The 26,085-nt window shown below is 46.4% G+C and overlaps 1 long non-coding RNA gene across 1 annotated transcript; it reads left to right on the top strand.

Moving 5' to 3' along the window:
- Positions 1-7,086: 7,086 nt before the first annotated feature.
- Positions 7,087-10,458, top strand: LOC135317041 (uncharacterized). The gene is made up of 3 exons (XR_010376180.1): positions 7,087-7,161; positions 8,557-8,717; positions 9,774-10,458. It is a non-coding gene; the product is annotated as an uncharacterized LOC135317041 (long non-coding RNA).
- The last annotated feature ends 15,627 nt before the right edge of the window (positions 10,459-26,085 follow it).

Raw genomic sequence — 26,085 nt, 5'->3', positions numbered from 1 at the left:
TTGAAGGTGTCCAACGGGGCCAAGCCAACCCCTTCCCTGGGGAGATTATTCCAGTGGTGACTGTCCTCACTGCGAAGAATTTCCCTCTCGTGTCCAGTGGGAATCTCCCCAAGAGCAACTTGTGTCCATCCCCCTTGTCCTCTCCATGGGACTCCATGTAAAAAGGGAGTCTCCATCTTCTTTGTAGCTGCCCCTTAAGTCCTGGTACACGGTGATGAGATGCCCTCTGAGCCTCCTTTTCTCAAGGCTGAACAAACCCAGCTCTCCCAGCCCATCCTCGTATGGCAGCTTCCCAGTCCTCTGATCATCCTGGTGGCCCTTCTCTGGACCCCTTCCAGCCTGGCCACATCCTTCTTGTACAGCAGGGACCAGACCTGCACACAGCGCTCCAGGTGTGGCCTGACCAGCGCTGAGCAGAGCGGGATGATGACTTCTTTCTCTCTGCTGGCGATGCCCTTTTTGATGCAGCCCAGCACCCTGTTGGCCGCCTTGGCCGCAGCAGCCACTATTCGCTCATGTTGAGCTTCCCCCCACCAGGACCCCCAGGTCCCTTTTGACAGAGCTGCTCTCCAGCCAGGTGGATCCCAGGCTGTGCTGCACTCCCAGATTATGTTTTCCCAGGTGCATGATCTTACACTTTTCCTTGTTGAACTTCATAAGGTTCTTGCTGGCCCACTGCTCCAGTCTATCCAGATCTCCCTGCAGAGCAGCTCTCCCCTCTGGAGTGTCTGCTTCCCCACTCAACTTGGTGTCATCAGCAAATGTCATCAGGCAACACTTGATGCCGGTATCCAGATCACTTATAAAGATGTTGAATAACATTGGGCCCAATATCGATCCCTGGGGGACCCCACTAGTGACAGGCTGCCAGTCTGAGAAGGAGCTATTTACCACCCCCCTTTGGGTGCGGCCCGTCAGCCAGTTCCCCACCCACTGCACAGACCACTTGTCTGGGCCATAACACATCAATTTCTCCAGGAGGAGACTGTGGGGGGACCATATCAAAGGCCTTGGAGAAGCCCAGGTAGACAATGTCCACCGCCTGCCCCATGTCAACCAGGCAAGTCACTTTGTCATAGAAGGGCACCAGGTTTGTCAAGCACGAATACGGAAGCTCAAGCTTAAGCTGAATCATAGCAAGGCTCTGTTATAAAATAGTTACAATATATTTCTGAATAGCAATCTAACTGGATGTATACTGAGATTGGCAGCAGCCTTCCTTGCATATGCTGGGGAAAATTCAAAAGGTTTGGAGGTTCATTTCAGATATTCAAGTTTGTCCTTGGCTTATCTGAAGTGTGAGAATTTTTGAGGTGTATAAAACTGAGCTGTAAATTTAACAGACGACAGATTTTGTCAGAAGGTGCTGCAGTTTCCACCTCTTTCCTTGTCTGGAACTAATTGGCACAAAGGAATGACCAAAGATGATAAGAAACAACTTCACACAAACACAAAGATAACATCAAAAGTCCGTTTTGGTTTTGGTTTGACTTCTGAGCCTGGGAATAGAGCCGTTTTAGTTGGCCTCAATACTGAGCAACTCCACAGCATGTCACACTAGGGGAGCTAATAATTCCTCTTTGTCCTAAATTCTATTAATTTAGCATGAGCCAGAGTCCAGCTGACTTTGGGCAGGAGCTTTTGTCTTGAAATATTTTAGGCTCAATTATCCTTGGATAAGAATAACAGAGAGGGGACATTACCGGCCCATTACCCCACGTTGACCTCTAACTTCGTGTCATGTCTTTATTTTAGCATGTCTGTCTCCACAGAGAAGTAGGGGATGGACTTCCTTGGTTCAGGTTGCTCCTGGAAAGACGCAGCTTTCCAGAACATTAGCAGAATGGTGAAAGCAAAGGCTCTTTTATGCAGGGAGGTCTTTATAAGAGCTTCAGAGTGGCTGCTTATTAAGCGGGATATCTAATAAGGCAGGGATGGCAGTGCAATCCCTGAAAGCCCTGTCGCTGGCGGCTCGGAGAGCGTACGTCCCGCTTCTCGTGCGGTTTCTTGTACTGCTGTCCCGCCACGCTATGCTGAGGCAAGGCTGGATGGACCCTTTGGAGCCTTTGACCTGATACAGCCGTTTCAATAGCTCACTGAAGTGCTAAATGTAAGGGAGCTGTGGCTGCCCTGAAGGAGGGTAGTAATATTGCCATTTCAACATTGTCTATCCTAATTTTGAGCCAATCCGCCCTGTGATGTGGGGATATCCAGATGGTGTCTTTTACACCTCCTCTTCACCAGCTTGGGTGTATCTTAGCACATTCTCCCTCGTCGTCCTCCCTGGCTTTGACAAGACTCAAACCCTGTTTTTTCTGCGTTTAGGCCTTGCCAGTGCAGATGGGTGAGGTGTGCTTTGAAAGGCCAAACGATGGCAATTAGTGCTGTTTAAAATGAATGACCGTGGTGATGAAGTGGAGCGAAGGAGACAACAGGAGAGGGGAAAATACCTGCTTCATAATAATCAGGTTGGGTTTTAACCATCTCTGGTTAAACATTTTTTTTTCAAAGGTTGTTAAGAGGCAGATAAAGGTCAAGGTGGGAAATGAGGGGACTTATTTATTGTGTTTCTGGTATATTGTGTTTCCACATGCGTTAGTGGCTACTAAAGGATAATGGAGAATTGGGAAATGACATTTCGTGCTGGTTTCAGGTCCTGGCGTTACTGTTAAGAGCAGTGAACTTTGGGTTATGAAATCCTAATGCTTGCATCTACTGATTTGTTCGCCGTGAGTGATGAGCTCTGTTACCACTATTAGAGCTGTGATATCCTGAGGCCCTAAGCAAGAACAAGCACTGACCAAACCCTGGGTTGGAGGCAGGACCAGTGAACCGATGATGGAAAACTACTTATGTCTCTTGCACTAGGGAGAATATAGCGTCTAGAAAGATTGCGTGATTTCTTTCAAGCCATGAGAGGGTGTCTGTGGAAGAAATGGAGATTCAATTTACGTTTCCTAAGCTTTTCTCAAGTTCTTGCTTTTACCCAAGAGCATTTTGTCATCTTAAACTTTCCTGCTGACAGCCTTCTAGCCCCGCCTTGTTTCGGGGTACATTCAAATGAGACTGAATTAGAGGAGGAAGAACTGGAAACCTCAGTCAGCTTGAGCTCCTGAAGAGGAATATATTCAACAAATGTCAATCTCTCTGCCCAAGCTTATGTAAGGAGAGGTGCTAGCTGGCTCCGAAGAGCACGGAATAGTGCATTTTGTAATACATATGCTAGAGGAGGAGGAGTATATAAACAGGTTGTGCAGCTAACTGGTCTTTGTGAGGCCAGGGGAATGTCCTGCAGAAAGGTAACACAAACAGTGTAGATTAAATGCACAGAAGGCAGAGCCAGAGACTTTAAATTCTCTCCTCCTGCATTCCCATTAGTGCCAGCTGCCGTAGACTCAAGGAAAACAAAGCGCAAGCAATTCCAGGAGGCAGGGATCCTGTGTTCACTGGGTCCCCATGGCTCTGCAGGTGTCATGCAGCAAGCTGGCTCTGTAGACCGCTGTCCGCAGCAGCAAGATGCTTCCACAGTATGAGCAGGCAGCTCCACGGTGCCTGCAGATGCTCAGGTAGATCTGGAAGGTGCTGCCTGGCCATTTCTTGTGGGCTCTTTCTTGTCTCGGTGCGTGGCCTTTGGCCCCTGCTGAGTTCCCGCAGCTGCGGATGTGGCCAGTTGTTATTAAAACCTACTAGGGATGTGTCACCCCTGTTACCCTAAGCTGAAAAGCATCTAACAGCATTATAATTTCTAAATACTCACAAATCTGGAATCAGGTGTGCTAAAACAGAAGGGAGCAGGCGGAGAGAAATGTTGGGTTTGTCCTGTTTTCTGAGACTTTAAGGTAAACTTAAATTATGATTTCAGCCTTTTCTCTGAAGACTTGGAGGCTATCATTTATCTGAAAAGAAAAAGGCAGGGGTGGTGTCCTCCGCAATGCTTTCTTAGGCACCAAAGCATAGCCGTATGGAATAGGCAAGGCAGCTACCGAATTTTAGGAGGTCTTAGGAGGTAATCAAGAATAGCACGGTGGCCTTTGCCCCCAGAGAGTTCAGAACACCTTCGGAGTGTCTGCAACCAGGGCTGAAACTGTACGGCACCTTAGAGAGTTTCTCCCAGGGGTCCATTTCTGATCCGTTTGCTTGTCCTTTGTCCTTTACTAAAACTGCACCACTGAAGTTTCCTCTCTCCACCAAAGAAATATCATATCAGGAAGAAAGACTTGCAAAAGCAGTTAATCAAACTGAGGGTCAGCCGTGAGGGTCGGTAGGTAGGAGGGAGAGCCTTGTTGTAAGCGCTGGGCTGGAGCGCGGCTGATGGGCAGCCAGCAAACGCAGCACTTCACACAACTGAAGCAGCCAAAAGATGCGGCGCTTGGCACGACGGTTCACGGAGAAGGGCGCGGAGAAGGGGAGCAGGAGCTCAGCCCATGGATGCTGTCCTCAGCAAAGCCATGGCGGTGACACCAGCGTGGTCCGGAACAGCTATTCCTTGGCATCAGAGACCTTGATGCAAGAGTGAGGTGGGTCGGGAGGAGGCAGCCGCACGGGTCTTGAACTGCGGGGAGTGCTCGGTGCCCCGGCTGAGCCTGGGGCAGGGCAGAGGTGGTCCCCACGCCTGCAGGAGGCGTGCAGTAGCGGAGGGCCTGTTTTGCCGTGGCAAGGAGCTGCAGCAGGAAATCGGCAGGCTGCGCGGCGCGGGAGGTGATGGGAAAGAGAGTGAGATCTCTGGGACCTTGCACTTCGAGACGTGCCCGAAGCCCCAGCTGTACCGGAGGCGGTGAGGGCGGAATCTGTGCTTACTCAGTTGCGAAATGGAGACTTATGGTGACAACTGGACGCTTGTGACTTCTGGCAAAATTCTGGAAGAGGTTGCCCAGAGAGGTTTTGTGGAATCTCCATCCTCGCAGATATTCAAAGCCCAATCGGACAAGATCGTGAGCACCCTGCTGTGGCTGGCCCTGCTTGGAGCAGGGGGTCGGACTAGATGATCTCCGATGGGGCCCCTCCAACCTCAACCATCCTGTGTGATTTTGTCTTTGAAATTTTGAAGCTGGACACGCTGTTACTGCAGGGTTCGGTGTTATTAGCTAGTTAAAGGTGGCTCAGAACTCTTTTAGGCATTATATTTAGTGGATTAGATTATCAGAGTCAGATTGCCCTGCTAGGCTAAAAGAGTACGGGCATTGACGGGAAAAGAAATGCTTTTTATCAGCTTAATTTCCATAATGAATTTCCTGTGATTTTTTTTTCTTGCTGCTAGGGTGGGGGCTTGAAATAGAGGTTGGCTTTGAATTGTAAGTAATGCTAGTCTTCTGTGGATTTTGCTTTTTATAGAGATTACAAAGAAAAAAGAAAGAAAGAAATGCATCTGGGCTTACATCCAATTGGATTACTGTCAACCACATCCAGCTGAGAGGGGAAAAGACAGATGTATTGATGGTCACTGAAATGAGATGGAACAAAAGACGACAACCTGAGCAGGGAAGAAAAGGTACTTTTTTTAAATGGTTGTGTTTTGATGGTGCATTATTCTGGTCTTTCAGAGCTTCCTGCATACCCTCCTATGTCAAGTAATCCCCCCTCCTTTTTTTTTTTTTTCTTTTTGCCTCAAGGACTTTCATTATTATTATTTTTTTTAACCAAAATTCAACTGTACTCCTTTCTTCTCAGCTGTCCTTCATCACAAGCAAAGTGGCACATTTTTAGACCTTTGTAACCTGCAAAAGCCTGCTGCTCTCCCCCTTCTTGTGATCTGGAAGATGCAAAGCCCTGGAACCTAGGGCTTTTTGCTTGTGCTGAAGAAAAGGGCTCTCGGTTGCTTCCATTTGCTGTTGCGTTACATTTTTTGTATGTACTTTGTCTTTTGGCTATTTTTTCTGCCATTGTACGATCTGAGCTCACATACTAGACTGGAAACGTAGTTTTTCTTCCCCACAGGGTGCTCAATGAGTCACCAACCACCCAAAATTTTGACCGTTAGCTGACTTCTCCCTGTGTCTAGGCAGCAAGGTCCAGCTGGCAACGTGGTGCCTGAAGGACTTCATGCAGCCCAAGCCTACCTGTACGACATTCAGTTAAGTCATTTTGGTCCAGATGATCACACGTATTTTGTGATCATTTGTATCCTGATGGCAGGAACGAGTTGGTTAAACACCTTTAAGAGCTGTCAGAAGTCCTTCCTTGTTTTGCTGTAGAGATCTTCCAAAATAGTGTGCTTTCTGGAATGAAATAGTCTTGGTTCTTCCATCTATCCATTCGTATTGCTCTGTGTCCATCTGTGAAACAGCAACCCAGCCCAGCGCAACAAAAACACATCCCCAAAATACACAAACTGAGTATAGGCATGAGTATAGGCTTAGTTTTAGCTATAATCTGATGTCCCTTTGATGTGAGTGGATCACGAGCGCACATCCAAGTACTTGAGTCAATAAGGGTCTACAGGGAGATTTGCCTACTGTGGTTTTAACCGTTGTCTGGTTCCTAGTCTTTGCCTTGATTTACCTAATTTTGTGTAATGGAGAAATTGATGCCTGCCTTTCTGATTAAGGCTCAGTATTTTATTTGTGGGAGTCTCTCAACTGAAAGGTGCTGTACGGAAGTGTAAAGTATTATTATTATTTCTCTAAAGCATGTTGTCCATAACTCATGGCAAATATAGTTTATGAAACATGTTAGCTATGCAGTTTTCATTTTTCATCCTTATTTATTAATGCCTTTTCAGAGCACTTTAGATAAGTATTTGGAAACCTAGTCATAGGAAAGTCGTATTTTTCACATTTCACTTTAACTGGGAAGAACATTGTTTTCTGATTTTAATCATAAAAATGAAATGCTCCTAATAGAGCGGAGAAACCCAATTTCCTCAAGAAGCATTTGCAGGCTGATCTGGCTCAGATATTCCTGCGATCACAGGAGAGTAATATCTTGGGCATGAGAAAACGTTCTGCAGTATACCTGAAACAAATATAGCTGTACTGGACAATTATGCGTTTAGCGTCATTGACTTTCAGCGAGGTGGCTAAGATACTCTGTACTGTCCCTTGTCAATTATTAACCTTCACAGCTACAGTGCTTTTTAATTCTGGGTGCAGGGTACATACGCACGAGGTGGAGCACAGCGAAAGAAGGCAGCTGAAAAACGTACCATCCAGGGCACCGTAGCACGTACGCGATGACTCTGCTGCGTTGATTCAGTATTTGCAATTTGCTCCTTGCCTCCTCTTCCTCCTCCTAATTATTCCCCACACGAGCAGTCTGGTGACTCAGAGGGGACAGACTGTGTAAGCGCTTTTGAGAGTCAGAGCTTAGCGATGAACCTAAGCTGCAGCAGCGTGACAAAGTCCTCCCGTTTCAGCCCTTTGCTGGGACCTGCCCCTAAATATAAAATAAACACTGCTGGGCGCAGTGGAGTTATCAGTCTGGATTTACAATACAGCAGAACTGCTGGGACCAGAATTTATTCTCCATCTCTTTGGAACGATCAGCTGGTGGAGGCAAGCAGTGCTCATAATGAAGACTACTGATTTCTCATTTTCTCCTGGATTGAATTCTTTTGCTCTCCTTAGCATTTGTCATTCCTGGCCTCATATTATGATGTTTGTGCCAGGCCCTCGGTTGGCATCGCTCCGCACAAGTCAGCGTAGCTGATTTACACCAGCAGTCATCTGGGCCCTTTGTATATAAAAAGATCCTGTGAGTAGAAAGGGTGCTGCTTAACGAAGGGTCAGGCACAAGAGCGTCAACTGCTTGAGAGTTTCTAAGGGGTTTAGACTGAAATTCAATGATGCCATTCATTCCATTTCTTTGACCTATTCTCTGACCATTATGTTTATACCCGTAATAAACTTGCCACTGCATTAACGCGAAGTTAACCTTGCTTTACGAGATATTGCAGCACGAACCATAAGTAGGTACAAGGAGAAAGTACAAGAGCCCCCTGCAGTGTTAAGCAGCAGGTTGTTCAGTTCACGGGTTGTAGGCAAGCGGGATTTTTTTTTTCCTTTCTCTCCCCCCACCCCTTGTTCGCAAATCTGAACTAACATCACTTGATTTTTCAATCTATATGCAAACAAATCACAGCAACTGATTTCATGGTCAGCGCTAACAGAGTTCATTTGGAGCTCCACAGCAGCACATTTTGAGAGCAGGGGGATCAAACATAAAATTATATTGGCAACTCGTAGCCGTAACGGCTGCAGGATTAGGAAGCTTGTGTGAGGGCTGGAAGTTGCGTTATGGGATCAGAAGCAAACAGAAAGCACTCCAGGCAATGCTTTCAAAAATGCCTAAGTAACTTCAGGAGCCTTTGGCTTTCCATTAGAGCTACGGAAGGTTTTCCACCGGTGATTTTTTTCCTGGCAAGGAATGCAAGTTTGCAGGCACTGAGACGCCTCTTGAATTCATCTCAGCTTGACTTGAGTTTTTCCGTTTTGGTTGCTTCGAGGTGGATGTTTTATCTGGATACCTATAATTTCTTGGGAAAACTTTCCACCGATGTCCTTTTCAATTGCCTAGAGTCTTTTTTTTTTCTGTTTTCTTTCCCATCTTGGGACAATCCAGTTCCTCCATAAGCATTCTGAGCACTTCTGTATTGAGGTTTATGGCTGATAAATTTGCTGTGGTTTTGGATGCCTTGTTGCTCTGTTGGTGGACTTTGTGATATCAAGCACAAGAAGTCATGTCTCTTCCCAGATGTTTAGCTTTGAAAGCAGCAGCGTTTGGTAAGTTGCCGGTGTTGTGGGGTTTTTATTCCTCCCCAGAGGCCTCACTGCAGGATATCGGGCAGGGTCTGTCGGGCTCCAGTTTGGGGCTTTTTTTTTCCCCCCTCCTATTTTTAGGTTGTACTTTTGGGTCTGTCACTGACATATTCATACTTAAGTCATGAGCTCTCCAGGATGGGAATTGGCTACTGCTACTGGTGTGTTTGTATGCTGCCTACCATGAGGATCTCTTATCGATCAGTCTTAACACGTTCTTCCAGCAAAATTACTATTACCAATTATGATAATTAGATCTGTATGTGCCTGGGTATCTTTCACAAAGAATTGGATTATTTCAATCTATCATAAAGAACTCTGAGATTAAAATAAAACAGTGATTTGTCACTGCAGGGTATTAGTACTTCCATCTATATTGGCACACATCTTCTGCAATATTCACAGAAATTGCATTCAATCTCTCTCCCATACAAGTGTAAGCGCTAATGAAGCAAGCATATGTTCAAATACGGGATGGTATCTCGTTGGAGTACTATACTGAGAAGATGAAATTTGGCTAAAAGTAGCACACGGCGTAGTCATTTTGTGTGCATTCAGCAGAGTAAATATTTATCCTCTGCTTTTAAAGGAACAAAGGCCCAAGGGAAGGGAAGACGCACATCATCAATATGTGCTGGAGTGGGATTTAGATGCTGGTTTTGGTTCCCTCATGTGCTGTTCCCTCCTGCCCTTGTAGCCTCGCTTTACTTGTAAAGTAGCCATTTTGTGTGACTTTAGTTACTGAATTCCATGTTGATGCTCCTTTTTCATACCAGTGTTTTTCCCTCAAGCCTCCCCAGTCACGCTGCCATGGCAGCTTGTGCTTGCATCACATGCGAGTTCCAGCCTATGCGTTCCCGTTGCTTCTCCTTTTTTCTGGCTGAAATCATATAAGCAGCAATTGTTCATTTTTAAAATGCTTGCAGGGTATTTGTCTTATTGGGTGTGATTGAAAGAAATCCGCGTAATTAACTTGGTGAAGTAAACGCTTGAATCTGCTAATGCCCTGTCTCTTCATAGAGAATTCAAGTTATGTGTGGACTTCACAGCAAGTCATCTTAAAATCTGAATGCTTAGAGTGCAACTTCAGCTCTACGTACAGTTCGGAGATGGATTTGCACCAGCTAATGGTTCCCGACTCAGAGGGCTGTGATTTTCTGGCGCTTGCTGTCACAGGAGGCTGCGGAGGCAAACAGTATTGGATGTTCAGACAGGGAGTACGCAAGTTCGTAGGCACCGGGTACGCAAATGGGTGCTGGAAGGGCTGTTTGATACGACAGTTCTGGATGCTCTGGAAATACGAGGGGAACAGACCAAAGAGGTGGCTTGATTTGGAAGTTCTGCTTAAATAGCATCTTATTGCCGCTCAAAGGCAGAACCGGTCGGTTCCCCTGGACCAGGAATCAGAGCCTGTAGGTGTTTTGTAAGCCTTTACGTCTAGGGTATATTTCAGTATAAGTAATTCGATAGATGTCTACAAATGTGTTTAAAAAAAAATGCATCCATGAAAACGTTATGGAAAAATTGTCATGGAAGCAAATAATCGCTAGAATAAAATTGTATTGTTTTATTTGGGAGGGGGTGATTGGATTCTAAAGTGAAAATAATGAACCCATATCTCCCCAAAACAGCCATTTAAGGTATGTGTTACGATGCCTATTACACTCTGTAAAGTCATTAAAATGATCACTTTCAGACTGTAAAACTTTTCATTGTAGTCTGTACCATTAGAGAGTAAAATCGGCTGTGTGAGGCAGGCTGCGCACCACACAGGGAAGGTGGGCCCGGAAAAATACCAGAGGGAGGGCAGCACTGGGACCCTTAGGAGAGGCAGATGTTTGAAGTGGTGTTCGCGGCGCCAGGAGAGCGGGGTAGCGATCCTGTAATACTTCAGCCTAGGAGTTACTGAAAACGCTGGCTTCGTTTCTCTTTCCAGCTTGAAAAAGTCCTGAACTCCCAAGTTCTGTGTCCTTGAAGAGTGGGTGCATGGGGCACAACCACGGTCAGGGCGCAGGGGGTCATTCCTGCCGCGGCCAGGACGTCCTGCTCGGGAGCGACAGTCCGCGGTTCCGCCACGTTCCTCAAATTATTTCTGCTTTCTGTCATTGACAGCTTACATAAAAGGCTGAGTCATGCTTCCTATTGCAGCGTCTTTTTCCCTGGCAGGATATAAAAAACACCCAACGCACCACCATAAACTATTAATGTGAACCAGTATGGTGATTCTTATGTATCCAGCGCTGAGATTTGCGTATTTTCCAGCCGAACGTCACTCGGTGCTAATGCGTGTGAGATGGAGAAAGTTAATTTGACATAATCATGACTTTTTTAGGATCTCAAGTGGGATTTTTGGTTTTGTCTTTGCCAGTGTCTAAAGAATAATAAAATGGGGTAAGTTCTAGGTCCTACAGAAGGAATTATTTACAATACCATGGTGACATGCCTTAAATGTTAACAGACAATATCTTGCAAGATTTACTGTAGGAATCTCGCTGCTTCTCCTTTTTGAGCTATTGAATAAAAATGAGAGTTATTGCTAGGTGTGATGAACAGCAACAGTATCTTGTGATAAGTTTGGCCATAACTCAACATTTACTGCAGGTCACCACTGGAATGATAATGCAAAGGAAATTAATCTCTGGCCCTGGTTAAATGAATGCAAGCGTGAAAAGACCAGCACAAAGACAGCTCACATGAGGATCAGCCATTAATAAATGTATTTAAAAGAGATTCTATATTCAATGAACGCCAGGCACATCATCTGTAGCTCAGATATGAGCAGAAAGTGCAGAACTTAACTCCTGCCTAAGACCCCAACAGTCTAATCCAAAAAACTACACGTGATCACAGAGAGGGTGGAAAAGACTCCAAAGTCACGCGAGGTCTTGGCTCAGTATGAAGTAAAGCCGTGGAAATCTGTAGGAAATCCCGGCGCCAAGAAATTGTCAACTTAGACAATGAAGTCAACATGGTGGAAGAAGGGGTTATTACACTCATTAAGAGACGGGGAATTACTCTTAGGCACTTGGTTTAGTGAGTTTAGTGAGTCTCCTGCTCCGAAGGGCATCTCTCTTCTCTCTGACTGTAAAGGAATTCTAGAGGGTCGGTGGCTGTTTGGCCGGCTAGGTTAGGCTTTTAAAGTGGAGCGGTGCGAGCAGTCTGCTAAGTGCTACGTCTGAGTTAATCAAAGAATCTGCCAGCTCCAGGTTCTGAGTCCCGTTCTTGTGAATAACCCTCCTGTAACTTCAGACCGTCCTCTTGTGATGTGTTACCTTCGCGCAGAATCAAGGCGATTCACTCACCTAAACAAACCTGACCGAGGCTCATCCAACGCTTGCGGGATGAGTTTGCCACTCTGGTTTGGAAAACTTTGCTGCAACGCCCTGGCCCCATTTCGGGTTTTGCAGCCCGTTGAGATGAAGTCACTCTCGTTCCGTCATCCATCACCAGGCCCAATTTCCCTTTCTGTCTCTTCATGCCTGCCGGTGGGATCCAAAATTAATATTTCGGTGTGTTCATCTCCACTGTATTCTCTGCCCATCCTTTTTCTTCCTTCTTCTGTGTTTGTAATGTTTCTGAATGAGCAGAAAAATCAACCAGGGCGTCATTTTGGCTTCCTCTGTTCTCTGAAATAGGAATTAGCATGCCTCTCTGTACTTTGCAGGCAGGCGTTCCTCCACTCGCGATTTGTTTTGAAGGAAGTAGTTCTGGGGATCATGTATAATAAGGTTCACAAACATGCCTGTCTTCTGCAAACCAACAAGCCATGATACTGTGATTGGCATATAATCAGTTATCCACTGTGCAGTTTTATCAGGAAAGAGTGCATGAGACGGCTCCTTAGGTGGAAATGTACTTGTTGAACGGAGACGGGTTTTATGGACCATGAAAAATCTAAGTTAGATTTTTCGGGAGAGGGTGAGGAGCGAAAGAGAGAGCAACCATCAGTAATTCTTTTCATGGTCTTTTTGTATAGCACTAAATACCAACTGTGAAGTATCAAAAAGAGAACTGGGCCATATAATAAACTGTTGTTTGTGGAGAATATTTTTTTCCCCTGGCCCTTCATTGGAGCTCAGAAGTTGTTTCATTTCAGGCTCTGCCACCGAGTAAATTCAGGACTGGGAGTAAATCTTTGTCTCTTTTGGCCTCGTTGCTTCACCCGCAGAACGCAAATCATGGCCAGTGTGGGGGTGTTACAGGTGGGTATTTAAATGGCGTGTTTGTGGAGCAAGGGCTACCTCGTTGCACAGGTGGCGCAGCTTGGAAAGCCAGCGGTAAGCGGGAGTCCTCGTCCTGCTTGGAACGGGTGAACGTTGTGGAGGAGAGGGCTTTAAGGTGCTGTTCTGAAGGACAGCTTTTTTTGAAGGCATACGTTAGAGAATCACCGTCATACTTCCCCCCGCCCCCAGTAAATATCATAAATGGAAATAGTTAAGCAAAACTGGAAAAAAACCTCGGATATCTGAGGAATATATAACTAAGGAATTACCAAGTTTTCCCTATTCCCAATATTCTCTCTGAGACCTATCTTATTTAAAGTCTTTGATAAATTTAGCAAGGAAGAACTGTGCCTAAAATGACGTTCTTCTCTTTTTCCTTTACATCAAGAAGCACAAATATAACTGTAGCTGCTTATAGGCGATCAAAGATAGTAATAATTAGTGTTTAAGTGCTAATCTACATTTATAGACAGTCATTATGTAGGTCTGTTCCTGAAAGTGGGGAAAGAAGCGTGGGAGGGAGTACAGCTGATGAAAATCTAAGTAGCGTGATTGATTTCACAGAAGTTGCACAAGTTTGCACTAACCGAAATGTGCCCCACGGAGGTAAGTGCTTATGTTTTCAGAAATACCTGCTGGGTGTGAATTACCCGTCAGAGGGGCAGGGGCTGGATTTTGGCAAGCACTGAGCACCGTGAAGCTGCCACTGGGAGATGCTCCCAGCAGAGGCATGATTCCAAGCGCTGGAGCCAGGCTTTTGACCTTACTGGAGTTAGGAAATATTTGGAAACTTCCCTGATTCGGCCTAGACGAAATGAAAATCCTGATTCATTTGATGTAGCATTTTTCCCCTGAGGTTCGTGGCCCATATTGATGGCTTCAAATGGGCGGTCCAGCCTGCAGAGCGGTTTTCACAGTGCAGTTCTGCCTCTGGTTCTTCCCTACACCAGCCTTTGGGGGTGGCCAGGTGGTAGGTGGTCGGCCCATGCCTCCATTTGAATGAAACACTGTGAACTCACTCATTTGAGGCATCTCTTCCTCAAGTAGCTCTGTTGGCTTTGCTTTACCTGTGTCCCTAGGACCCCTTGCCAGGACAGGGGTTTTCAGTGAATTGACTTACCAAGACCAGCGGGGGTCTGAGCTCTACCCTCGGCTCTGCCACGCAACTCATTGCAGCTTAACCTGAGCCTCGCCATCCCCCTTTGAGTCCCAACTAGTGAGGAGAACGCTTTTTCACACCATTTAGCCATCTTAGCTTTTTTGGAATAGGGACCGTCTCTGAGTGTGCTATCCCAGCTGAGGTTTTTAACTCCGGCGATGCACTGACTGACAGCAAAAGCAGCCTGGAGTTTCCAAGTGCTTGAAATGATGCTATAAAAGCCATAAAATCCTCTTCTGTGTCCCATGGAAAATGACAGCACCGAGGGTGACCGAGGCCACTGTTGTAATACGGTCTCTCAGCACTCGAACAATCGGGGTGGGCGGCGTGAAGGAGAACGGTGGCAGCTTGTCTGACCAAGGGCAGGGAGCAAGTGGGGTCGGCACCAAAGCAAGCCCGGTGGGGCTGATACTCCGGCGTCGCAGCCAGCACAGCTTTCCTTGTAAAGGGCAAGCTGAGGTCAGCGTGGTTGGACTGCACTTAGAACAAATTGCCAGCCAGTAAAGGACTCTGAGATGGAAAGCTAGATTTCAGGCATGTTAGTAAAGACAGACACTCATGTTCCCTTTAATGGGCTTCTCCAGACTACCCATCTCATAAAGATCACCTGTGAAACATCTTCTTTAGCTTATTACTTTATTTTCTGCCAGTGGTACTCATTTTTCCTGGCACCAAGTCTTTCCTGAGAGTTATTACCTGAATTACTGTATATTGCAGCTATAAACCAGTTGCCTGTCTGGATGCTCTCACAGTAAAAGGGACCCTATCCTGCAGACAGGACCTCTGTCCCGCCGCTTCCTCACGGGAGAGCTCACACAGCTGGGTGCTGCCGGCGCCCCAAAAGTCGTTAGCTGAGAGCAGAGAGGGCTGAGCACGTAAAGAAGGAAAAGAGGAGCTGGGATGATTTTGTGGCCGCTAAGGCAGGAAGCTCTCCTCACGGAGAGGAGGTGTGGGGATCGGTGAGCTCCTGTTGCCAACTCGACGGAGTCCAAGCTCATCGGAAAGCGTCCCAAGGAGGACAAAAGAGGTTCTCAGCTACTGCGAAGGTACCCCTAGGCACTCCCAGCGGGAGAAGTTATTAAAAGTTTCTTAGTTTATATCCTTTTTATTTGTTTTCTGCATTCATGTAACAAAGCAAAAATGTTCAGGGGACTAACCTAAATCTGAGTCTCCGTTTCAAGCTTTCCTGCAGATTCCTTCTGTGGTGCTGGGTAAGGCATTTAGTTCTTGCAGGCCCTAGAAGAGGGATGCACATATTCCCCTTCTCACAAGGAGGATTTTGGGTCCTGTGGTTGTGATGACCAGAGGAGTATCTCAAATTCTTGCCTATTGGGAGCAGCCAAGGGCAGATAAAACCGATGCAGATTCATTACTGGCAGCTGTAACGGTACCACGTCCCTGTATTCCCTCCTCAGTCTGAGGGACTAAACGTAACGGATGCACAAAAAAAACAAGAGGCAGCCTTGCACCTAAAACCTGAGGAACTGTTAATATACTTGAAGCAAAATGGGTGGCCTCAAGTAACAGGTAGGTAAAGGCTGCCTTGGAAATGCTCTACAGCGTATTACAAATACTTTAAGAGCTCTTCAGAGCATAGTCGGTGTGACAGGACTTTCTGAGATCTTTTCTTCAGAGGCATTTGTCATGAACCTTGGAATAATGCTTGGTGCACTTGAAGAACAAAGGGAGTTATCTACTGAGTTTCAGAGGAGAGGTTTTTACAGTTAGAGCGGCTCGTAGGGCAGCCTGTAGGCAGGTGACAGCGTCTGAGCGAGCGGCCGATTGACTGTGCTCTCCCAGGTTTCTTGTTCGAGAACCTGTTGAGACTAGAAGAATGGTATATACATCTACGCTGAGACTCCAACAGGAGCCGAGATGAGTTAGGTCCCCCTTCCCTTTTCGGTGCGCGCTCTCCCGGTTTACAAAACTGCCTGCTTTTACTGCCTCACCCTTGAATGAAAATTTCAGCAGCCCTGGGCGAGGAGGAGTAGCAGGGTATAAATATTACAGAGGGAGCCTTTGAGCTCTTGTACGCATTGTGATACCCTGATGAAACAAGACTTGACGAGTAGTTCGCGAGACTCTTAAACATGCAGATCCGCTTTTTTTACATTAAGTCCGTACAGTACGGGTTAATGCATGCTTAGGCAGACATGGCAGGCAATGTTACAGCAGAAGCAGAGACATAAATGGGGACTAATAACACCTTTGTAACATATTAAAAGGAAATTGAGACTGATGCGTAAATTTTTTACAAGCTCGTGTCCCGTGTTTATAGGCTGCTCGTGCCCAGATGCAGGTAGGTACTGGTGGTTCATACAAGCCTGGGAAGCCATTTTCCACTGATTTCGCCATCTGCCGTCACGCAGGTGAACCTGTACTGAACATTAAACGGCTCCCAGCTGGAGACCTGCTTCACTCTGCCGTTCATTTCGGTACGGTTCGTCTGTACCCGAGCTGTGCAGGGCAACCACAACCCAGCAGAGAAAGCGAGAGCAGTGGAGAAAGCTTCCACCCTGAAACTAGCTAGCAGGTCTTGGCAGAGGCACCGTTGACTACAGCCGTCGTCCTTTGAAGCCTTGTTGAAATCAGTGCGGCTGATTCCAACCAGCGCAATGAAATATTTGGCCAGTCAAAGCAAACCTGTTTGCTTTGCAGCGAGCCAGCACACAGGCTGTGCCTGGAAAGCACTCGCACCGTTTTCTGTAGCTTTGGAAGAGGCGATGGCATCAGTACTTAAAGGGGAAATCTATGGAAAACAGCTGAGGATCTTGGGACAGGAACACTCTAGCGATTTTTTAATTAGTTTTCTTTTACTAAGGGAGAATATTGAAGTGATTTTTCTTGCAGATTCTTTTTTAAATTGTTTGTTTTCCATGTTCAAAGAGAAGCCCAACTGGCTACCAAAGATGCTCTATTTCTCTTCTGGACTAGCAATAACCCTAGCTATTACCACCCTGACGCTTCCCATTTGGCAGCAATACAAACCACGTAATTATCTAAATACCTCTCCTCTCCCTTTTCCTTTCTGTTCTTTTTCGCATCTATACTTTGCTAAAGATTTTTTTTTTCTTCATGCCAGTAGCTTTGCAGAGTCCTCTGGAGGTCAGCCTCCCTAAGCTGTGCTCAGACAGAGCAGTGGCTCTCCTTGCATTGGAGAAAAATGACCTCAGTAAAAGCCATTCATCCTGAAAAAAGAGAGTGGTGAATCTGGGAAACCATCTAGTCTTTTCTGGAGCATTTTCCTTAGAACATGGAGGGAAATTTAATTTGCTTGACACCATTATCTCTGTGCTGCCTGCCATGTCATTTTGACTTAAAAAGAGAAAAAAAAAATGATACAATGATCCAGAAATTGTAGTTCAGAACCTGGGGAGAGGCAGAAGGAGAGGAGACCTTTCCAGAAGAATCCATCGCTGGGGGGGACCCGGAGGCAAGGCTTTCTCAGAAAGGGGAAAAAGCTGGTTGAAGTGGCAGAGCTGGAGATGGTGCCCAGAGTCTCTCGCTCCCCCATCAGCATCACCCCGCTCTCTGGGCCGGGTTAACTCTTCAGCGTTTGCAGGCTGCGGCTCGGTCTGCCCCACGCTGGCCCAGCAGCGGGAACCGCAGTCTCATTTTTCCAACAACCTTGCCTCTGTCTGCGTAAAACTTAACAATGCGGAATAAACCTAACCAAGGCCCTTGATAGCCCCGGGAAGGCTATTTATTAACACCGCACTGTGTGTGCAGTCCATGTGTGGCACACACACTGTATGTAATTAAAAGTCTTAGAGCTGTAGCACTCCGTGATTAATGCCTTAGGTAGGCATTTCGGCTCCTAATACTAATAGGAAGTGACTTGCTCTAAACCACGAGCGGTGCTCGGGTACCTCAGGAGTAATAAAGGTTGCTCTAGGCATATTGCATGATTCCTTGACTCATTAATTATAGCAGCCCAAAGTGGAAAGTTTATAATTAAACATATAGTTTACTCTTCTACTTTTGGATGAAGTAAATTAAGGTAATTAGATTTCTTTTCGATTAAGCATATGGAGCCATTTACGAAGTGCACAGGTGCGTGGAACAAGGAGGTTACTGTGCAAGGGGTTTTGTCCCGAGCTCGTCTGAGATCCGGTGTGGAATGATGTCATGCTTATCGTCAAACTCATTCGGTTTAATTACCTTTATAGGTGGTTTTTGACTCTTGAAAAGGAGAGGTATCGCGTGAATAGGCAGCTTCACTTGTTTGGCAGGAAATTCAGCTGGGATGAAGCCAGCCCCATTTCCTTTACTGATAAATTGAGTCGCAGGTAAGAGTTGTTGAACGGAAAATATCAGAGCACAGTGGAAAATAAAAAGAAATTCAGGTGTTCCAGCACCGGCACGTGCCATGAAAAGAACAAGGGCTCTTAGCAGTACATGCTAAGCATATTGTATGTTACCTGACCACAGCCACAGCTGTGATATCTGAACGGTCGCAATCTCTGTGTACGGTAGGGGAGTATTAGCTCGGCTTTACAAGGAAACTGAGGCAAACAGGCTTAAGTCACTTCTAGTTCACACAGGCAATTTTGGTGAGGAATTGATCCTGAATCCTAGGCTAGTGCCCTTAACGTCGGGCGCCTCAGTCTGCCTGCGGAGATGAGCATTTGTCGATTTGAATAAAACAAGAACAGAGAGACTAACTGGAAATCCTGTGAACTGCAGCCCCTCCTTCTCAAGGTAGGTTTTCCGATTGCTTTGTAAGAGCGAATCTGCAGCAAACATGACAGCGTTACTGACGGCTTGGCTTGGCGGGTTTGTTTTGGAATTGATGTTATAAAATGAACAAGCACTTTGTGTTATTTTCCATTCCCAACACTGAGTCCCCCTTTCTTTCGTATGTGTTTAATTCAGCACAGATTTACATAGAGACGTACATATTTTTGTGCTTTTGTACACACACGTGTACGTATCTGAGTACAAGCAAGTTCTCCCGCCATGGAAGTTTGTGGTTCAGCCTTCTGTAGAGTGTTCAGAGCTGCAGAAGCACAGCACAGAGAGCTATTTGCACAGGGTCACAGCAATAAATGATGGGGCCCTTGGTAGCTCGTGCCTCCTTGTGGGTCTGGTCTTCTCTTCCATTGCCAGGAGCTTTTATTTGTGTATTGTCTGGAACTTTGAAGGTTGTAGCTCCAGTGTTTCTGATCTGGGTGCAATTGAGTCAATAGAAGTCAGACTCATTAATCCTGGCCCGCGGCAAGTCTTCTTGGCTGAGAACAGTACAAAATGTCTCCTAATGAGTCAAGCAAAGGTAGTATGGAAATAAAGGAGTCTGAGTACTTAGGCTTCGGGAACGTGTGTGCTGGTTTGTTTAGTGTCGGCTGTCGTCGTGTCCCCCCCGCCCCGCCATCGGTTTTTGTTCCCTGTTGTAGACAGATATGAGGTGTGTATTGATTACTCAGAGAGCACTAATGGCATTCATTTCTTTGCAGAATTAAACTTGACAAATACGTAAGAATGACTTTGCCAGGCTCTGCCTTTAATGAGCTTTTCCAAGCCCTATTTGCAACTTTGGGAGGGTCTTTTCTGCAGCTTATTTTTCCAAAAGCCAAAGATAAAGCACATTGAGCAAGGTCATTCAAGTGGTGCTGCGAACGGTTGCGGCTCCAGCGCAGCCACAGTGCCCTGAGGTCCTTGCGTTGGTGGCTACCTCTCCACCCCTGGAAGGGTGACACGTTCCTCCCCTCTGCCGGCCTTCGTTACTCCAACGCTCCCTAACGCAAGCAGTCGTCGCCTACTTTGTGAGAGCACGAAATGAGGACAGAGCACGCTTCGCGCCTCCTCCCCCTGCATCTGCACCGCCCTAAGCACCTTCTGGAAAGTGGCTGTCTGGTACAGGAGGCCAGAGCCAAAAACATCGCAGCTGGGGTGGCATTTGTCCTCGTGGTAGTGCCAGCAAAGCCCTACTGTTGCTATATAAAGGAGCAGGCGTTGACGTGGGCTGGAGTATCCATCAAAAGCTTTGTTCCAATACCTGTCCTCGCGGAGTGGAAATCAAAGGCTCTCTCTTTATCTGAAGGTCTCTAAAAGGGATCTGAAACATTGATTTCTGTTTTCAAGCGAAGCAGGGGTGTCACTTTGGCTTTGTGCACGAACCTTATCTCAGTTTCCTCACTGAGCAGAAAAAACCACCTCCCTGTATTTTATTTTATTTCCTTGAGGCAGGGAAGGAGAGCAGTTTTGTTGCAGTTGGCTTGTCTCGGAGTGTTGGAGCTAGACAAGGAGTACCTTATGTTGTTTTGCCCGATATCACTGGCACTGAGGGGTTTTTTCATTTCCTATCTGGGCACGCACACGCCGCTGTCAGCCTCGTCCTGCTGCCCCCCCGTCGCGTGCTCCTCTTCGCTGCTCCAGCTCCCACCTCTCTCCATTACCCCCAAGCGCAGGCATTTCTCTTATATCGGGGATTCTCTTGAACCAAGAGCTGGCATCAGTGTTTATTCTTCGACATTAATACTTGGGCTGGGAAGCGTGAATTCTGAACTGCTCTCAACTTCCTTACCTCTAGGCCGGGTTATTTTTCATAGAAAACACTCAAAAACTGGCTATAGATGCTAAAATGCGACCTGGTGCGACAAACATTGACTCCGCATAAGGAGTCCCGCTGATTTCAACAAGGTTTCTTTGCGTGGCAGAGGCAACGTTGCTTCTCTGCAAGTTTCTATGTTGTTTTCTGATGGGATTCGAGACACTGCCTTTAATCTGTGAAGCCCTGTGTGCTGACAGTCTTGTAAATATATTTACATTCCTCCGCTCAGGCCCAACTATGGTAGCTCTCAGAATGATGCCTGTTGGAATCGGCTTCCAATCTGAGAGGCGTAATTCGCTTAGTTGATTATGGTTCGTGTTGAAAGGCGCCAAGCGGGAAATGCGAAGATTTTCGTAGCGGTGTATTAGTGCAGGCAAGCGAGGCAGTGACAAATACCTTCTCAGCTTGTTAAACGTTTGAATGTGTCGCACGCAGAAGGAGAATGGAAAGGAGCAGCGACGCCATTCAGGCCTTGTGCCCGTGGGAAGAAAGAAATAGGTTTTCAGATCACGTGCGGGAAGGGAGTGGAGAAATCCCCTGGAACTGCCCGGTGCTCCCAGCAGCCAACGTGCCGACCTTCGCTGCCTGCAAACTGAGGTCCCAGTTTGCTGTGAAACCCGCAGCAAACCTTTCAGCAAATGTGTGGCTGTCAGATGAGTTTCACCCTGTTACAGCAGAGAGATTATTAAATGGGTCTGGTTTTTATTTAAGAGCAGCATTGTACAGCCGTCTGCTGTGTCAAGCTGGCACATGAAGTGTGGCTTTTGAAGGTGTCTGCACAAGAGCTGCCGTCCACCCTGCAAAAAACGGAGGGGGATTGGGTTTTCGTAGCGGGCCTGTGCGGGAAAGGACGGTCAGAGAGTCAATTGCTGCGAAGGTCTGGAAGGCTTTCGGTTTTACTCCGTGCAGCCTCTCTAGCACGAGGACGTTGTGCAGAAGGAGGGAGCACACGGCTGATGCCTGCGTGTCAGTGGCGCAGCACATTGCAAGGTTTAGGTACCAAATAAAAGCAAGGCTGCTTGCTTAGCCTAAGAACAGAGTGACCGTATCGGCTATTTGCATTAGCACTTACTAGGCTCCGCGTATGCGGAAGCACCAAGGAGCTGCTTTAGCTAAAGGACGTCTGGAAGTGAAAATAAAGTAGAAGAGGATGAAAAAATTCCAGAATATGAATGGAAGGTCATCACGTGAAAAGCTAAATGTCACATTTATTCCTCAACTTAGTAGTATTACATCTGGAAAAATGTAGCCCTAGGCAGTTCTGCCACTGAAAATAAGCTGAAGTCAAACAGAAGTCCTTCCATGCAAACATACAGATCAGAATTAAATTTCCTTCTAACTCGTGGGTAATAGAGTTCTGTCAGAGCCAGGAGTCAATTAAATGGATAAATACACACATAGTTCACTAACACTTAGCGTTTCAGTGCTATTTTGCTGAAGTAAGCACTTAATGTGATTATTGTGTTTCAGCCTGATTTAAGATGACAAGTTTTGCATTTCCTAAATATTAATTAGCCCTGAATTTCTATTTATTTAAACTCTGAGGCAGCAAGTGGGTAGTTGTGTGATTTACTTCTACCTCCTGGCACTTATCTCATCTGAGACATTTGAAATGCAATTCCAAACAATTAGCCTTCATGCCTGTCAGCATAAAGAATGAAGAATAGAGCTTGTTTTGTTTATTTGGGCGAATGATCACCCCACAAACTGCATCTACAAGCAAGTGCAGGGATCTGCTCGTTCGGAGCTGGCTGCAGGATGAGGCCTTTTGATACCTAATCAGGGAAAAGCAATAGATTTTTTTTAAAATGGATTTTTCTTTTGTTTGCTTCCCCCCACCACCCCCAGGACTAGGCTATTCCTTGAGGGCTGGCTTTTAGGAGCAATACCAGAGGCACACGGTGCTGCGTTGCTGGGATTGTGCTGCTGGTGTAAAGCAGTCGGGTGTCTGCCCTAGCTGAGGGTATCACCTGGAAGGTTTTTGCACAGCGTTATAGGAATGGGACTGAGAGAGGTGGACCTGCAGCATCCCACTGCTTCTGGGATGCGAGCGCTGCCTTGCACGGCTGGCTTGCAGAGGAAATCACTTTCCACAAGAGGAGAGTCCTCGCTGTAGAGGCAGAACATTTTCCACATCAGACCCCTTCAGAGCATCTTGGGCTTGCCTGAATTCCTTTGACGTTTCTGAAATCCTCCCCCTGCAGTATCTAAGAACTCACAGGCCAACTGTGAAAGCATTTCATCCAACTCACCAGTGGCACAGAGGAAAGGTGGGTATTTAAAACTTCAGATGGGCTGAGAATAAAAGACTCTGGGCACCCAGAGCTCCTTTTGAATCTAATGGGAATTTGTGTACTCAGGAGCAGAAATAGAGGTATTTTTGTAGATTTTTTTATAGCAGCACTGCCTGGAGCATTGCGAATGTCCCCCCAGGACTCCGCTCCATTTCTCCGGTCCAATTATGGCCCTCGTTGCACTCTCTTTGCTATTACTCTGTTTGTAACGAGGTGATGGTTGGAGTAGTTCAGCTGTAATGGACGAATGGCCACTAATTTGCCTTGAAACATGCCTTTCCCTTTTAAATACTTCCTCTCTTTTAGACACTGAGATGTTGAAATACTTGTATTTCCATGGAAGAAGTTGTTTGTAATCATAGCAAAAGTATGTCACCAAGTGGTCATCTGTCTTGCCGCCGTATATTAAAAGCTTTGGATCATCTTCTGTTTTGGAGACTTATTTTTAGATCTGTACTTTTTGAATGTGTTATTGGCCACCAGTCAGAGAACAGCAGGGTTAATATAGCGCTTGGTGGAGCTCGCCCATCTGTTCCAGTTTCCATCCAACCATGGAGTTTTACGAGAGCTCTCTAGGAGGGTTTTGAGTTATCCAATTTGTAGTATTCTCTAATATAATCAGCTTGGTAGCACTTGAAAAGCTCCCTGTGCCAAACAGGAGGGTGTTAAATTTGCTAGGAGACAAAGGAGCTTGGAAATCTGAGATGTTTTTACATTTTTCAGGAATTCTGTTTATTTCAAATCATATTGAAACTAGAGGCTGGAACAGATGGAGTGATTGTACAGTAAGATGAGATTAGCCGAGGCTTCGACACTCTACCTAATGAGGAATTAGAAGGCAGGCGCTACCGATTGGGTTTTTCTTCGGGGTCTAGTTATGTTTTATTTGCCCTGCTATTTATGTCAACAGTAACACATCCATAAACAGTCTGACCCAGTGCTGTGGACAAGATGGATCATCAAGACTTGTTAAATTGTATACGCCGTGTCCTGAAAAGCACAGGCGAGATGCGCCGTCTGTTTTATGGAGCTGTGTGTGTGTTGGTAGAATGTATGTATTTTACATTAATAGGATTTAGGAAGACATGTTGTAGTGAGGGTTTGAAGTTGAGAATTGAGAGGATGCTGCAAGCTTTGGGATGAGCTTTGCCTTAGACTGCAATCTAAGTTATCGTCACTGAGCTGTGCATCAGGATGCTCCTTTCTCCAGGGCTGCCTTTCTAACGGTGGGCTTGATGCGGCGGCGCGGTGGCTGGTGTAAGTGTTTGCACTGAGAGATATGGGCACAGATTGTGCATGCGGATGCAGCGAGAGGAAGTGTGAACTGCTCTAATGGGTGTTATACATATTCTGTGGGCAAAGTTTCTGGTTTAGTTTATGATTTCAGTCTTTTCTCAGTTTCCGTCAGCGTTAAAGTCACTGAATTAATGGAAATAAAGTAATTGAGATCCTTCCCCGCTAATACGTATGGGCAGCCATTTGGGAATTGAGATGTTATTACAGAAACCTAATTAAATCATTGTTCACTACTTGCCCCCCCCCCCAGCTATGAAATAACCATGAAGTGTGGTGACTTTTCTCCAAGCAGCCACCATGAAATCAGCACACATTTTCCATCAAAAATGGACAACTGTGAAGATTAAACCAAAGAGCGCTGGAGGCATTAGATCTGTGCTGCCTAATTAAATGCACTTTTTGGTGGAGTGGGAGGGCTTTTTTCCTCTCCGTTAACTAGCCCTAGCCCTGGACTTTAGACATCCTGTGGAGGGGGGGGAAAAAACCTAACTAGAAAGAAAGGCTTCCTCTTCTCATTAAAGTTTAGGCAGTTGCAGCCATTAAGGTACAGGCCTTTTCCCTGGAGCAGAGCAAAGCTGGTTTTGAAAAGCTCACATATGCACCCCTCCTAACACATGCCTGTTGGAGGTCAGCTAACAAGAACCAAAGAGGTATAATAATCAGCTGGAAAGGGCTACAATCACAGGCATAAATAAGAGAGGGAGAGAGAGGTGGGGTCAGAAAGCTTCTGAGGAATGGCATCAAACCCTTACATGATTTCCTCCTCAGGCTTTATGTAATTCCTGGCATCTGGGTATTCTTTGAAACAGAAGGCCCAGAGCAAGCAACCCTTGTTCAAACTGTTTGTAGGGTTGCTGAGGTTTGAGGTAATTGTATTGTGTGTGATTAATTGCTGCTCGGGCTCTTTAGGCAGGGGCGAGGTGAGGGACGGCTGCGCCGCAGAGCCCAGCACCGCCGTTGCAGGGAGCGACAGCCACCCGCGGGAGCAGAGGCTGCGAAGCTCTGCCACCCCGACGTGGCGTTGGCAGCCTAGTGCTTCGTCCTGAGAGGGTTCCAGTGAGTGGGGGGGCCATGGCGAAACGTGTGGTTACGCTTATCTGTGTATCTGTGCAGAAACTGCCGCTAAAGCCCTGAGCCCGTTAACTATGAGAGAAGTCGAAATACAAGTCCCATCTTAGGTAATTCTAAGGTTCCTATTTTCTGGTATTAAAATAAAGAAAAAGCTCTTTAATCAGTGGTATAAACGGGAATCAGAGACACGCAGAAGTGACTTACCCGAGGCTGTAGAAGGCCAGTTTCCCAAGTTGCAGCTAGCTCATGCACTGGTGCCTCCTCGGCTTCCTTCCTCGCTGCAGCGCCTTTTGGCTAAGTCCCGCCCTGGGCCTGGACTGCGTATGCCAAAGCCCTCTCTCAGAGATGAAGGTTTCACATTTGCACCATAGAAAATATCGACGCTGCTTTTACTTAGGAGCATGTGTAACAACAGGAATCCGGCGGCAATTAATGGGTGTGCTGGTGGTACTGAGTGAACGTGACACATCCAGAAAGGCTTAAAATGCACCTGAGCAGGGAGGGCTGTCATGGCAGGTAAGCGGTCTCCCCCGCCGCCTCTAAAATCAGATTTTGTGTTATTTTGTACACCTGCGATATATCATTTTCATTGTTTGCTTGTTTTTCTGCCATGTCTGTTGCTCCTCTGCGGGTTTTGTTAGGAACTGTCAGTCCCTGACAGCTGTCCCTTAGGAACAGCTGGCGCAGAGGAGAGACCGGTTGCGTTCTCTTCTTTGCCTTCCTTTCTCTGTATCGAGCG

Source organism: Phalacrocorax carbo, chromosome 24, assembly GCF_963921805.1.
Source record: "Phalacrocorax carbo chromosome 24, bPhaCar2.1, whole genome shotgun sequence".
In the NCBI taxonomy this organism is placed as follows: Eukaryota; Metazoa; Chordata; class Aves; order Suliformes; family Phalacrocoracidae; genus Phalacrocorax; species Phalacrocorax carbo.
This window is presented reverse-complemented; position numbering and strand designations above follow the sequence as displayed.